The sequence below is a fragment of the Odocoileus virginianus genome, chromosome 19 (genome assembly GCF_023699985.2).
Source record: "Odocoileus virginianus isolate 20LAN1187 ecotype Illinois chromosome 19, Ovbor_1.2, whole genome shotgun sequence".
NCBI classification, from domain to species: Eukaryota; Metazoa; Chordata; class Mammalia; order Artiodactyla; family Cervidae; genus Odocoileus; species Odocoileus virginianus.
This window is the reverse complement of record NC_069692.1, coordinates 45,682,917-45,698,375: the sequence shown is the minus strand read 5'-3', so window position 1 is coordinate 45,698,375 and position 15,459 is coordinate 45,682,917. Positions and strand designations below refer to the sequence as shown.

At 41.1% G+C, this 15,459-nt stretch overlaps 1 long non-coding RNA gene and 2 other non-coding genes across 3 annotated transcripts; all 3 read right to left on the bottom strand.

Moving 5' to 3' along the window:
• Window positions 1–12,406: 12,406 nt before the first annotated feature.
• Window positions 12,407–13,411, bottom strand: LOC139029717 (uncharacterized). The gene is made up of 2 exons (XR_011481932.1): window positions 12,927–13,411; window positions 12,407–12,712 (listed from the first exon to the last, which is right to left on the bottom strand). It is a non-coding gene; the product is annotated as an uncharacterized lncRNA (long non-coding RNA).
• Window positions 12,805–12,875, bottom strand: LOC139029755 (small nucleolar RNA SNORD50). The gene has a single exon (XR_011481957.1). It is a non-coding gene; the product is annotated as a small nucleolar RNA SNORD50 (small nucleolar RNA).
• Window positions 13,104–13,173, bottom strand: LOC139029756 (small nucleolar RNA SNORD50). Its single transcript, XR_011481958.1, has one exon. It is a non-coding gene; the product is annotated as a small nucleolar RNA SNORD50 (small nucleolar RNA).
• Window positions 13,412–15,459: the final 2,048 nt, after the last annotated feature.

Here is a 15,459-nt window from a genome sequence, read left to right as displayed (position 1 = left end):
AGAGAGAATCACATCTTTTTTATCCATTCACCTGTTAATGGACACTTAGTTTACTTCCATATTCTGGTAACTAAATAATGCTGCTATGAACATCGGGGTGCATGTATCTTTCAAATAACTGTTTTGTTTTTGAGCACATATACACCTAGGAGTGGAATATATGGTACTTCTATTTTTAGTTTATTGAGAAAACCCCATACTGTTTTTCACAGTGGTGGCACCAATTTACATTACCACTGACAGTGTATGAAGGTTCCCTTTTCTCTATATCCTCACCAATATTTGTTATTTGTGTTCTTTTTGATGACACCATTCTGACAGATGTGAGATGATATCTGACTGTAGTTTTGATTTGTATTTCCCTGATGATTAGCAATGTTGACCATTTTTCCCTGTTCCTATTGGCCATCTGCATGTCCTCTTTATAAAAATGTCTATTTAGGTCTTCTGCCCGTTTTTAATCAGGTCGTTTGTTTTTTGATGTTAGTTGTATGAGCTGTTGATATATTTTGGATATTAACCTCTTTTCAGTTATATCATCTGCAAATATTTTCTCCCATTCAGTAGATTGTCATTTTGATGGTTTCCTTTGCTCTGAAAAAGTTTTTAAGTTTAATTAGGTCCCATTTGCCTATTTTTGCTTTTATTTTCTTTACTTTGGAAGACAGATTCAAAAAAGTATTGCTATGGTTTATGTCAGAGTGTTCTGCCTATGTTTTCCCTCTCGGAAAACATGGTTTTATAGTTTCCAGCCTTACACTTAGGCCTTTATTTTGAGTTTATTTTTCTATATGGTACTAGAGAATATATATATGTGTGTATATATATGTGTGTATATATATATATATACACACATATATGCATTATTATTATTTATTTTTTGCTCCTTTGTTCTGTTTTTGGCTGTGCTGCACAGGGCTTATGGGATCTCAGTTCCCCAACCAGGGACCAAGCCTGGACAACACCAGTGAAAGCCTGAAATTCTAGCCACTAGGCCACCAGGGAACTCACGAGAATACTCCCCTTTCACGCTTTTACACGCTGCTAACCTGTCATGCAATCTCTAACTGTTCGTGCACGGACTGCTTCGCCACTCCGGGGAAGCTCAGGGACTCTGTCTCAGATATATATATATATGTATTTTCAAATATATTTTTAAATACATAAAACAAAATACATGGGATTACATCTGAATCCATTTACATTAAAATATATTTACCCAAATATTTGAACAGACCAAATGTGGGCGACAGTAATGTGGCTGTGATCCGAATGTTTGCGTCTCCCCAAAACTCGAATACTGGAATCCTAACACCAATGTGATGGTGTTAGGAGGATAAACCTTCCAGAGGTCATTAGGTCATGAAGGTGGAGCTCCCACGCGTGGGATTAGTGCTTAAAATGGGGTTAGAATCACGCAGAGTCCTCTTACCCTCTTTCACTATGTGAAGGCACAAGGAGAGGTCTGTGATCCAGAAGAGAGCCTTCCCCTAACCTCGTGGCACCCTGATCTTAGACAAAAGTTAAGGGCTGAAAGAACTGTGAGAAATAAAGTTATGTTATTTATAAGCTACTTAATATGTAGAATTTTGTTGTAGCACCCTGAATGGGCTAAAGTAATGTGTTTCTTTACATTAAACAACAAGATCAAGCAGCAGACTTAAAAAGGACCATGATTTCTAGGTAGAAATAAGCACAAATGAAAATTTATATTACTTAGAAAAGCTATGTGATACAAACCTTAATATGTTCTACATGAAAATAACTATGCTTTCTTTCTATTGTTGACATCACCATGTTGTCGTTCAGTTGCTAAGTCAGTTCAACTCTTTGTGACCCCATGAACTGCAGCATGCCAGGCTTCCCTGTTCTTCACTATCACCCAGAGTTTGCTCAGATTCATGTCCACTGAGTCAGTGATGCTATCTATCTACATCATTGATACTGCTAATAAATCTGTCATATATTGCCTACATTTATCTTTGAAGGCAATGCTAAATTTCAGTTAGTGCTTGGTAAAAATAAAGACACAAATTTTCCCTATTGACATTCATAGACCCCTCAAATTTTACCCATCGCCTCTCAGAGGCCAGTGGATTCCAGGTAAGAACGCTGGGTGTGGAGGGAGGGAGCAGAGGAAGTCAAACAACTCAGAAGCCAGACTGGACACTGACATGCAGACATTAGAGACAGATGACAGAAGACAGGACAGCAAACCTGGCCTCAAACTCTTCAAAATCAATGAAGGGCGGCAATTAGAAAGTTGGAAAATATAACCTTCGGACAAAGGATGGCAAGTCAAGTAAGGTGAGTCTGAAAAAATCAAGGGGTTGTACATAAAAACGGAGGGATAATTGTCAAGAAGTGGCAGTTAGAATCAAGGAAGATATTGACCTTGACCTCCACATCTGAAGGAGAGCCTGAGAAACCTTCAAAGCCAAACAGTGCCCTGAGAACCAAATTGTAATTAGTGCGAGGAGGTGGGAAGGAAGCACGAAAACGTGGTTAAGGACGTGAGGTGGTTTTTCACCCCGCAGACTGGAAAGTGGACTAAGTAAGGAGATGCAGTGATGCACAGATACGCATCCTTTCTCACATTCTTCTCCATTATGGTCTTTTCACAGGGCGTTGAGCATCGTGCCTTGTGCCCTGCCGTAGGGCCTTGTTATTTATCCATTCTATATATCCCATTTGCATCTGCTAATCACAGCAGCAATTAACACAATGCTATAAATCACCTATACTTCAATTAAAACAATACAGAAAGAAAGAAAAGACTAGGAGAGAGGATACTTGTTGGGAGGGGCGTGCAGTTTGGACTAGAATGGCTGCACATGAATGTGAGAAGATATGTTATCTGAGGCATTTAATTCTTGGATAAGAACCCACTATCCAGAGATAACCAATGTAGTGTCAGTGCTTGGAATTTTTATTGCTGTGAAATTTAGCATCATGATAAAATTCAAAGTGACAGGAATTTCCAGTCTTATGGAATTAAATACCCATAAAAGTGAAATGTTTTTACTTTGGGAATTCCCTGGCAATCCAGTGATTAAGACTCAGCACATTCAGTGTTGGGGCTGGGGCTCAATCCCTGGTAGGGAAACAAAGATCCTGCGTTGTTGCAGTTAAAATTTAAAAAAAGGAAAGAAAAAAGAAATGTTCTCCACGTTGCCATTGAGTAGAAGAATTTCTAATAGCACTGAAAAATTGCCATTATAGAATATTAAATACAAAATCAGGAGAACAATCATATACAGCAAATTTTAAATTTTATTAAAATTTCTATCTGCATGGAAAAAGATATTAATTTCTTTACAGTAAATTTATCACTAAATGGTGGAACTGTGTTATTTCAATTTTATTCTTAATATTTTCCTTATTTTTATGTTTTATATCTTTTTAATTAAAAAAAGCAATTTAGTAAGTAAAAAAAGAAAAACAAAATTATAGACTTTAGGAAATTAGATACATTTAAATACCCCAGAACTCCATGCCTAAAACTATAAAAACAGCCTGGTTTACTTACTCTGGAAGTTTGTGTTCTGCAGATTTGTTCTTTACTCAAGTTAAAAATTGATAAATAATTTAAACACCAAGCAAATGGCAAATCAAAAACTGCATGGGAGACAGTTTCTTACATATGGAGTTCATGGAATCTAAGTTTAGTAGATGTATTTGCTCTAAGTTAAGAAAAATGTTCAAAGAAATTTGAGGTACTATTATATGAATCATCTATTAACCATAAATCTAGAATAAACATTAATATGAATTGAGTGTTTTATACTTCCTAAGATATGGCTATTTAGTAAGATAAACAACAATGCTATGAGCAGGACTGATATCACTAGCTGATAGAAGTGTTTGAAGTATATATAACAAGCTCACCTCCCCAAGATGCCACTGAAGCTGAAGTGATAAATCTCATGTTATTTAATTCATGTCAATAATTAGCTTCTAGAGTTTTGTTTGTTAGATTCAGCCAAGGAACTCTTTCAGGGAAGCATGAGCAGATATCCTGCAGATAATTGACATTATTGTAAACAATGAAGAGTGCCAATATCTTGGGATAAATAGATCATCTATGTAGGAAAAAAATTACTTAAAGAATATTTCCCGTGGAAGTAGATTTTCAAGTAGCATGTTGTTGATACAACCCCAAAACATCCAATCAGCCACTTAGACACTGTTCCCTGTCTCTCTCTTTTTTTTTTTAATTTAGCCATGGATGATCATTGCTGGTACATCAAGAGATGTTACAAAATAGTAATATTCTGTCTTTTTTTTTTTTTCAGTTGCTAACTGGGATAATCAATCAAGAAAAACTTTCTCAGTTTCAATCTGATGATCTGTTACTGCAGTTGGTGCTGGAAAGTCCCTCATTTGCCAATTCTGAAATTGAGTTGGTTCACTAGCATCTTCTAACAGCATCACAATGCAGTTGTTTTTCTTAAAGGTATCATTATGAATCCCTAGATCTGAACATATTTTATGTAGTTCAATCTATTGTAGTTATCATCCTTGATATAGCCAGCATTTCCACACATGGACTGCAGGAGACGCTCCAAATGGGCTCCCGAGCTCTTTCACACAATCCCAAACGCCTGATAGCTTTTTTGCTCTTCTGGGCTGTGCTGTGCTTGTCGCTCAGTCGAGTCCGATTCTCTCTGACCCCATGAACTGCACCCCGCCAGGCTCCTCTGTCCATGGGGTTCTCCAGGCAAGAATACTGGAGTGGGTTGCCATGTCCTCCTCCAGGGGATCTTCCCGACCCAGGGATCGAACCCAGGTCTCCTGCACTGCAGGCAGATTCTTTACCCTCTGCTCTCCTACATGCAGCAAAATGCAGAAGGCTCCTCTTGTACCTTTCTTGCCTCAGCTCTGTAATCAATTATTTCTCCTATGAACCCCGTTTTCTTTCCTTCTTTTAAAAAATAACTGTCTACTTTGACTGCCCTGGGTCTTTGCTGCTTTGTGCGGGCTTTCTCTGGCTGCAGCCGGGGAGGGCTGCGCCCCGTGGAGTGCTGCAGCGGCTCCAGCACGTCAGCCTCGGACGCTGCGGCGCGGGGACTCAGTAGTTGCGGCCCACAGGCTTAGCTGCCCCGTGGTGTAGAGGATCTTTCCGGACCAGGGATTGAGGCTGTGACTCCTGTTTTGGCAGGTGGATTCTTTTTTTTTTTTTTTTTGGCAGGTGGATTCTTATCCACTGTGCTACCAGGCAAGCCGGCCCTTATAATGGTAAATGGTAGAGACTACAACCTGGACGATATGGGTAGGATTTACAGGCTTTGATACACTTGAATCATGCTTTCAGTTTCTATATTTCTTTTTACAAGTGTTCCCATCTTACTCAGAGCAAAATTCTTTCAATGACCCATAAGGCGCAACATTATTTGCATGTCGTCTTTCTTCATCTTTACCATACATGGGTCTGTCTTTGAGCTGTCCTTTGCTGGAAATGCCCTTTGCTTAAGATATGTCCATAGCTCAATCTCTCACTTTCTTTAAGTCTTTGCTTAATCTTACCTTCTCATTGAAGCCGATCCCGTCAAACTTATTTAAAAATCACGACACTATTTGGATCCCTCCTTAAATTCACTCCCAATGTCCTGTGTTCTTTTCTTTTTTTAATATCACTTCTCATTCTCTCACATACTTTACAATTTATCTATTTATTTTCCTCGTCCTAAAATCTAAGCTCCATAAAGGCAAAGATTTTGGTCTCTGCTGTGCTTAGGACAGTACCTACACATGCTAGGCATTCAGGACCTATTTGTCCAGTGAATGAAATGAGTGAAACCTTAGGATATTTCTGAATCACCATGCACACCTAACTTGTCAGTATGCCTTAATCTTCAAAGGAACAGACTGAATTTCAAGCAAACAAAACTCATTAAGAAACTAAGTTATACTCCGGTATATGGAGACAAGTCCATGAATTTCAGAACTATTTTGACATTTCTGGGTGTGTGATCAGACTCTGAGCAATGTTTCTGCATTCATTTTTGAAAAATAAACATAATTTAAACTGAGTCTCCATCAGTAAGGAAAACAAATATCAGAATTAGATACCCCAATGGATAGAACTATTGCCCCAAAGAAGTTTATTCTGCTTAAGGCCTATGTTTTCCTAATATACTTAAATTGATCAACTATTAGTAACAGGCCCCTAGCTCTACTTTTATATAAAAATAGTGATTAGAATTATTTTGTTTGTATGATCTTTCCAATTCCCATAGATTAATGAATTCTGAGGAAATTTAAATTTATGCTGGATAAAAATTGGGCACTGCAGTGTTACTGGATTGAGTACTGGACTGAAAGAGTGTAGACGGTTGTCAACTTGGTCATTAACTAGGTGGGTTACCTTGAGCAAGTCAAGAATCTGAACTTAAGACTTAAAAGGGTCTTTGAGTACGACCAACCTCCTCCCTCCAGCTCACACTGATGGGAGATAGTGATATGGAGACAGTACATTCTGTTATTGAAAAGTTCATCTTTAGGTTGAATTGCAGTTTGCCTCTTTTTATTTCATTGATCTCCTTTGTGTCTTCCAGAGAAAACACTGCAGTTAGCTACTCCTCTGCGGAAGGTATTTAGCAGGGTAAGAACACCATCTCTTGACTTAGACTTCCAGATTTTTAATTCCCTTACTTCCTATGTAACTTTCATTAGGTTACTTTTCTAAGTTTCAGTTTCCTCATTGGTAAAATGGGCATAATCATAGTACCTACCAGATGGGAAATTATTACTGCTTTAAAAAATCATCTAATTATTTCTTTGGCTGCGTGGGGTCTTAGCTGCAGTACGGCCGGGTCTTCACTGCATTGTGCAGGATCTTCAATTGCAGCTCGCAGACTCTCTAGTTGCAGCACGTGGGATTTTAGTTTCCTAAACAGGGATCGAACTTGCATCGCCTGTATTGCAAGGTGGATCCTTAACCCTTGGACCACCAGGGAAGTCCCCAGATGGGATTATTATTAATATTACTATTATCCCACATGAAATACTTTTAAATATTTAAGAATAGTCATTATGCTTTCCCATGATTTTTACTTCTTCAGGTTATCTATTTGCAAGTCCTTAAAATATTGTCTAGAATGACAGGGTTTCCAGAAGCCTTGTCTTTATCCTTAGGTTACCTCCTAATTGGCCACTCATCTTCTTTTTTAAAAATATCTCTTTATTTTGGCTGGGCTGGGTCTTAAGTTGCGGTTCTTGGAATCTTCGTTGTGGCATGCAGGCTCCTTAGTTTTGGCATGCGGGAGCTAGTTCCCTAACCAAGGATCGAACCTGGGCCCCTGCATTGGGAGCAAGGATTCTTACCCACTGGACCATCAGGGAACTCCCACCACTCTTTTTCTTAAATGTGGCACCCAAACTAAAAAAAACTATATTACAATGTGCAAAATACAGATGATGATGAAATCGTTCCTTCCAGTGGTCTGAACTTTGAACAGATTGTATTTTAAATCTCTCAGTTTACTCACATATAAAATGTATAAATACTAATGATGCCTACTCACAGGTTACTGTAGGAGAAACCAAGATGATGTAAGTCAAAGCACCATGTAGAATTAAGAGAACTGAAGTGTCAGTCATTATTTTATACCAAGTATTTTCCATTAAACAGTGAAAAAACCATGATAGGTATGAACTATCAGTTACCAAAAATGTTAAGTTAAATTTTTTTTTAAGAAATAACGTCACTTGACTTTCTTTCCCTCTTTTATTGTACTGGGTCGTTAGTTGCAGCACCTTTAGTCATGGCATGGAGAATCTTTTTTAGCTTTGGAATGTGAACTGTTACTTGCAGCATGTGGAATCTAGTTCCCTGACCAGGGATCAAACCTGGCCTCCCTCCCTGAATTCGGAATGCAGAGTCTCAGCACTGGACCACCAGAGAAGTCCCCTTTTACAATCTTCATGTTCATACAGAAAAAATAATTTTATACTATGAATACCCAGTAAGCCTAAACCATTTGTTATATGAGTTAATTTTAAAAGAACTAATTTCATTTATGTTAAAAAGTTTAAAAGTTATTTTAAAAGTTTATGTTAAAAGTTCTTGTGAAGCACAAGACTGAAGACAACATTCACCTTCTAAAGTAGTTTAATTTCAATCTCTAATTCCTTTTACTGATATTTAATTGAAAAATTATCTATTAGTGTTGAAACAGGTGGAAAGCTTTGTGTCAGTTGTTTGTTATTAGTCAATAATAAAACACACTGAAAAAAAAAAAGTGATCCAGTTTCAATGTAATAAATAAAAACCTAAAGGGAAGATGTATAAAACCAGAGGGATTACACTGCGTGGACTTTTTTTAATAGTTGTTGCTCCTAAATCTTTTGCCAAATATCAAGCCCTCAAATTATAACAGTGGCCATTTATCCATTGCTTCTGTCTCAGTCTGTAAGAGCTGCCTCCAGACTGGATGGTTGAAACGATACAAAGTAATTTTCTCCTAGCTCTGGAGGCTGGGCAGTCTCGCTCTGAGGCTTCACTCGAGTCCTCTTGTCTGGACTTGCAGACAGCCATTGTCACAGTGTCCCCACGCGGCTTCTTTCTCGCGGGTGCGCATGAAGAGGGAGAGTGACTGCTCTGTAGTTTCTTCTAAGGACACTCATCCTACCCGGCCAGGGCCCCGCCTTCATGACATCATCCAACCTTAACCACCTCCCCTGAGGCTCCATCACCAAAGACTGGCACGTGGGAGTTAGGGCTTCAACATAAGAACTCCGGGAGGGCACACATACCGAATCCATGTTTCCAACTTTTCCCATTTATTTCTTTTGGAGAATTTAGATCGTATCATCATTGCCCACCTTAAATGTACATACTGAATTCCATATAATGAGACAAATTTGTAATGGGAGCCTTTACATTGCACTAGGCACAGAGTATAAGAGGTAAAAGGGCAGTTTCTGCTTGAGAAGAACTCACTCTAGGACCAGAGAGAAATAAACCACTAATTAGAAACACAACAAGCTGTGGGTCGTTTTGTAGTGTAACTAGAAAGGATCTTATTTTACCTCATTTTCATCATCTCTCTGTGGTACACCTAATCTTCGTCATTACCTGGGACAGTTTTCCAGCACTAATTTCTTTCCCTTATCAGCCTGGATTTCAAGGTCAATTTTAACACCACTTTCACCTACACTCTCAATTGGCCCGTCATGGCTCTGCTCCTTCAGGCCAGTTTATCCTGAATTTTGGATTAATCCACTAATCTGCTTTCTGCTCCCATGTGGATAAGCCCCACAGGACAACAGGTAAGAATGATGCTGATTAACTCTCACACTTGGCAATTTTCAGCCTCATTGGGCACTTTAGTACCAAAAGGCACATCTCTAACATGTCTGTAGTCAACTCCATTTCTCTCATCACTCCAGTGTCTGAGGACAACTCTTTTCACTTTCTAAATTCCTCATCTCATTCTTTCCTGGACACCACTTTGCCTAATACTTTGTAAAGTTGTCCTTACCACTCCCTCAATTTTCACACTGACCAGTGCTCTGTATTAAATACAAGGCAACCTCCAGCCCCATTACCCCAATCAATTATTGCTTAATTCACACCCTTGCTTTCTGAACGCCTCCATTTTCCACCTAGTTTGTTTCAGATATGGTAGTTGCATTTGAAAACAGATTTCTGCTTCCCAGTTTTTGTTTGCTGGTACAAAATAATTTCTATGATTTGGACTAAACTTGCCATGTCTTACTTCTGGAATGTCCGGGGACTCAACTCTTGGATCACTTCTCTTGTAGGCACTCCCTCAGTGATCTCAGTATATGGCCATTCACATTCTGCTAACTCCCAAGTTTATCTCTCCAGCTTAGATCTCTCCTCTGAACTTTCATATCTACCTCAAAACCTTATTTGGGTATCACATGTCATCTCAAACTTAGTATGTTCAAAATCAAGCCTCTGTAAAAATGCACTTTTGGGGAGATGGACTTTATTATCTTGATTGCAGTAATGGTTTCATGGGTGCATAGAGACTCATCAAACTGTAAACTTTTAAAATGAACCATTTATTGACATATGTATATTCAGTAGTTAGGAGGCAAGGGTCAAGTTTCCTGACCTCAGTAATCACTGTTAGCAAACATCTTCAAATGGTGAATTCTGAGTATTCTGAAATGCTCTTTCCATTGTTAACTCTTTTGAAGAGAACTGAATCAACTAAGCATAACTAAGGTAAAGTTTCCAAATAAGATGGATGTATTATACCGTACTCAGTGTGGGATTCTTGTGAGATTAAATCTATATCCTGTTATAACTCAGCTGCATAGCATGTCAGAACCTCAGGTTGACTAGTGGTCAGATGAGGCCAGGATTTGTGAGAATGAGACCAAGTCTGGTTTTCATATTGGAAAGGTACCCTTCCTCCACCTCAAGATGATCCACAAAAACTGTAGCATGCTTGTATTTTGACTTATCCGTCTATAGGAAAGGAAAGGAAAAAGGAAAGTGAAGTCACTCAGTCATGTGACTCTTTGCAACCCCGTGGACTGCAGCCTACCAGGCTCCACCGTCTGTGCTGGTCTCCAGGCAACAATACTGGAGTGGGTTGCCATTTCCTTCTCCAGGGGATCTTTCCAACCCAGGGATTGAACCCAGGTCTCTCCCATTGCAGGCAGACGCTTTACCCTGAGCCACCAGGGAAGCCTGGTTATCTGTACATAGGTTGGCATTTAAAGGCTCTAAATTTAATGGAAAAACTGGTTTAAAAACAGCCAAAAGTTCTCAGAAGCTGGGCAAACAGCAAGGATTATGAACTGTACACACAGTTCAGAGGGCACTTGATAAGGAAGCCAAGTGCAATGGATATTGGATTTCTGGCAATATAACTAGTTTGGGCTTTCCCCGGTGGCTCACTTCAGTGAATCTGCTTGCAATGTAGGAGACATGGATAAGACCCCTGGGTCGGGAATATCTCCTGGAGAAGGGAATGTATTCTGACCTGGAGAATACCATGGACTACACAGTCCAATGGGTTGCAAAGGGTTGGATAAGACTGAGCAACCTTCACTTCACTAGAAAATACCAAACAGTAGAATTGAACCTATTCTAAGATAACCTGGAAGCATGGTGTAAAGCTGAGAAAATTCTTACTGGTTCAAGTCTGGTATTAGTTTTGTTGCTAAGCAGTGTCTGACTCTGTGACCCCATGAACTGCAGCATGCTAGGCTTCCCTTGCCTTCCATTGAGTCAGTACAATGAGCTTTCCCAACTTCCACAACTGTATGTTTTCAATCCATTTTTAATATTTATACTCTCAAATGGACTTTTATTTGGATCAAACTCTCATTGTAGTGGGACCCAACCCACTACAGTGCAATGAAACGTGTACATCATTTGAATCTTAAGGCTGACTGGGAGGGAAATGGACTCCGCATTGCAGATAGATCCTTTACCAACTGAGCCATAAAGGAAACCGTAAGTGCTCCAAAACCAAGTCTGATTCATAAGTTTGCCTTGATTGTTTTAATGTCATGTTGGCCAACTTTGAATGTTTTAGGGTTTTGGCTGCGCCACTCTACATGGAGGCTCACCAACCCTAGCAGCAGCACCTATACTGGAAGCAGTCTTAACCACTGGACAATCAGGAAAGTCCCCCTCAATGGGTCATTAAGCATTCAACATTTATTGGCAACCAAGTGCCAGGTTGCTATCAAGGTGTCTCGATACAGGTATGCCAGTGCTCAGATTTTATAAACCATACTTCAGTTCCAAATAGAGCAGAGTAAGGGAGATCAGGGTGCTGTCTGATTTCCAAATGGACATAATAAATGAACTAAGTTATACATGGAGGTCATTTACCTCAAGAAATACTGGGCACTCAACTATAGGCTCAGTCTCATGAATCTGAAGTCCATGGGCCCCAAATCATCACTTCAGCAAGCAAACATTTTAAGAGTTCACTCAGGTAATATTGGCACTGACTTTAATGTTTCAATATGGAAACAGGTTAGGGTTAGGCCCAACTGGAGAAAGAAATGGCAACCTACTCCAGTATTCTTGCCTAGAGAATGGGGTCGCAGAGTTGGACACGACTGAAGCGACTTAACAGCAGCAGGGCCCAACCACCTTGGTTAGATTAGATGCTATTATTGTTTACACTAACCCATTCCATACAGTGTTTGACCAGTTTTAACCCAGATTTTATCAGTGACCTTCCCTCAATGTTAACAGGTCCAATCTCTTACACTTTGCTCTCATCCCATTAATTCAGTAATACCACCCTGATTGAAGCTAACGTTTTCCACATTACTTATTCTTGCCAAACCAAATCATCTCTCCATAGAAATCTGACTAAAGATTCCACTGCAAGAGTATACACTTTAACTTGGTGTAATTACAATCACGCAGTTTTAAACTCAATTCAGACAGAGAACCAAAGGTTATTCAAAATTATTTAATTACAAGGCTGGATAACTAGAAAAGAATTTTCCTTTCAGAACAGTTTCATAGGTAGAAAGTAATACACTGGTTAACAGGTTATGATTCTACAGCAGTGTCATGGTCAAACAGAAATGCCTTGACTCTTATGAATGCATTATCTAGACTCAATGCTGGTTCAGAATCTATGTACAAACCAATGTAAAAATATAATTCATCTTCAACTTTCTTCCCACATCCATAAAATGGAGATTTTCCCAATCACCAGATTTTCATGACAGACAAGTAAATCTCGCAGCACTAGTCCTAGGAAAGGAAAAACATTTCAAGTTTACAAAACTATCAACATCAAAAAACTCAAAACAATTTTCAAAAATGCTGTTGTCCTTATAAGGTCCACCTCAGAAGCCAGATCCGTATTAAGTTTTTTCAACAGAAATTCAGGTTCGGGATAGGATCATCATAGGTAAGACCAAGGACACAATGTTTACTGATTTTGAAGCAAAACATCTCTACTCACAGAAATGGTTCCACCTTCGAAATGTCACAGCACACCGACTTCTTTCAACAGGCAGACAGCAACCCCTCACTGTTGGCAGAGAAAACCCCACTACTGTGAATTAAGTTTTTCCTCTATGAGGCATAACCCAACAGGAATCTGTTGTAAAACTTCTACTCATATCTGCACATTAGCCTTGTCTGAGAAGCCGAATCCGTACATGCGTTTCTTCAGGTTATCAGCTTCGGGATTGGCTTCATCATTGATCAGACCAAAATCCCTTAAGCTACACCACACCGACATTTACCACAAACCTCGGAATTACTGCAGCAGATGTAAGTCAGGGTAACTTTAAAATGAAGCTGCTCAGTGACACCCACAGCTTCATTAGTATTCATCAATCTGCAGAACGCTGTTAAAAAACAAAAATGTTTTTCTCATTTAATCTACACGTGGACTAAGCATATAGAGATTCAAAGTACTAGTCGAACGCATACCTGGTAAGATCATCAGGTTTTAACCAAGTCATTTTCCAGCCAATACTGTCCGGCATGTTTTGAAATGTACCTTTGCATCTAAAAAAAAAAAACAATTTCAAATGATGCATCATCTTTCCTGTAAATCAACAGGTTTATTCCTCAGCTTAAAACTAAGCACTCAACACTTACCTTAGCATCTCCATGTAACAGTTCCGCTACACTGAAACCCATTGTTCCAGCGGGAGAATCAATACATTAACCTGCGGAAGAATAAATATATTAAAAATTAAGTATTGTCATGGAAGGTCATAGTTCAAGGTTTTCAGCACTAAAACCTTCCCCTCCAACAATTCGATTTGCACACAGCGCCACCTGGGCACGATACAACTCAGTCTCACGCAGTAAGTAGCTGCCCATTTTGAAATTAACTGTTGATACGACGACGTATCTAAGGCCTCGAAGTCAACGTTAAGCATAACTCCCGCCCCAAGTCCCAGAAATGTGGTCGTTTCCCGTGCGCCGTTCAGGATCATCCAGCCGGGTTAGCAACCCGCCGCGCGCAGCGCCATGACCACCAGCAACAGCCTACGCAGGCCCAAGCTCAAAGCCGATCGCCACCGCGACTGGGGACACGTGGCGGTCCGGCGGCGTGTTTTCCATGTGCAAATACTCAACGCCGCACTCTAACCCTCAATTTCTGAAATCTTTTTACCGTTTATCGCATTCACCAACCCAAGCTGCGCCACCCAGGTTCGCGCGCACGTCCGCCAGCAACGCGTACTTACCTAGCAGATGCAACCGCTCCCAAGTTCCGACGTAAAAGACCGAGCCGGGCCGCCTGCAGTTCCTTATATAGCCTCTTCTGAGCCAGCGGGAGGCCGCCCCGCCCTCTCGCCTCTATTGGACCCTGGAGAGCACGGGGGCGTGGCCGGTTCCTGACGCGAGGAGCGAGAGCGCGCCAGGCGGCTCTTTTCTTTCGGCGGCCTGTTCCGCGGCGTGGTGCGCGCACCGCCCCTCCGCGGCGCGCACGTCCAGCCCTGGGCGCACGCCCGCTGCCGCGCCGCTGTCCGTCGCTTCCTAGACTGGCTCTACGTGGCGCGGGAGTGGCGCCAGAATTTAAACGAACAGCCTCCTTTAGAGGCGAGGCTACCGCCTGCCCAGAGCCAAGTTCGCTCCGGACGCGTAGGGCGTCTGGGGGGCGTCTGTGGACTTGAGTTTAGTAGCGCCGGCGGCCTTAGCCTGTAATCCGCTCAAGAAGTCGAACTGGACGGTTGGCTGATCCTGAGGGAGTTGACGCCCTGCAGCCGCAGCGCGCCCTGAAAAAGAAATCGCCGGGCAGAAATGCTTGGATGAAAAGTCTTTGAAAGCGCCGCGATTCTCACCTGATCCACAGTGAGAACGCCGTGCCTCTCCGGAGAGCCGGCCGCCTGCGCCCAACTGCGCTTTATCGGACCCGCCCCGCCCCTACGCCGCTGGGTGCCCGGCGCTGCTGTGAACACTGATCAGCGCAGAAAATTCTCCCCGAGACAGCAGACCCGAGAAGTACATCCTCCACTTGGCGGAGGAGAAAACTAAGGCCTGCAGTAGCTAAGTAATTTTCCTAAGTTGACACAACCAAAAAAAGAAAGAAAGAAAGAAAAAATACCTTTGCTATTAAAAAATAATTTGCACTAAATTCTTTATAATGAATGCAGGAGAAGGATTAATTTGGGAAATTTCCCAGAATAATTTATCCAAACGACACTTTAATTCAGTAGCACTTATATATGCACGGATAAAGACCGAAACCACTTGGCACACACACGTGTGTGTGGGTAAAGATGGGGCGTCCCAGACGGCTAAGTGGTGAAGAATTCGCCTGCCCATACTGGAAACGGAGCAGCAGCAGGTTCTATGGCTGGGTGGAGGAGGAAATGGCTACCCACTCCAGGGTTCTTGCCATGGACCGGAGGAGCCTGACTGGCTTCAGTCCATGGGGTCCCAAAGAGCCGGAGGCGACTGAGCACGCATGGGTAAATATATGTACTGTGCACACGTGGGAGTACACGACATTTGGACATTTCAGCATCTGAAAA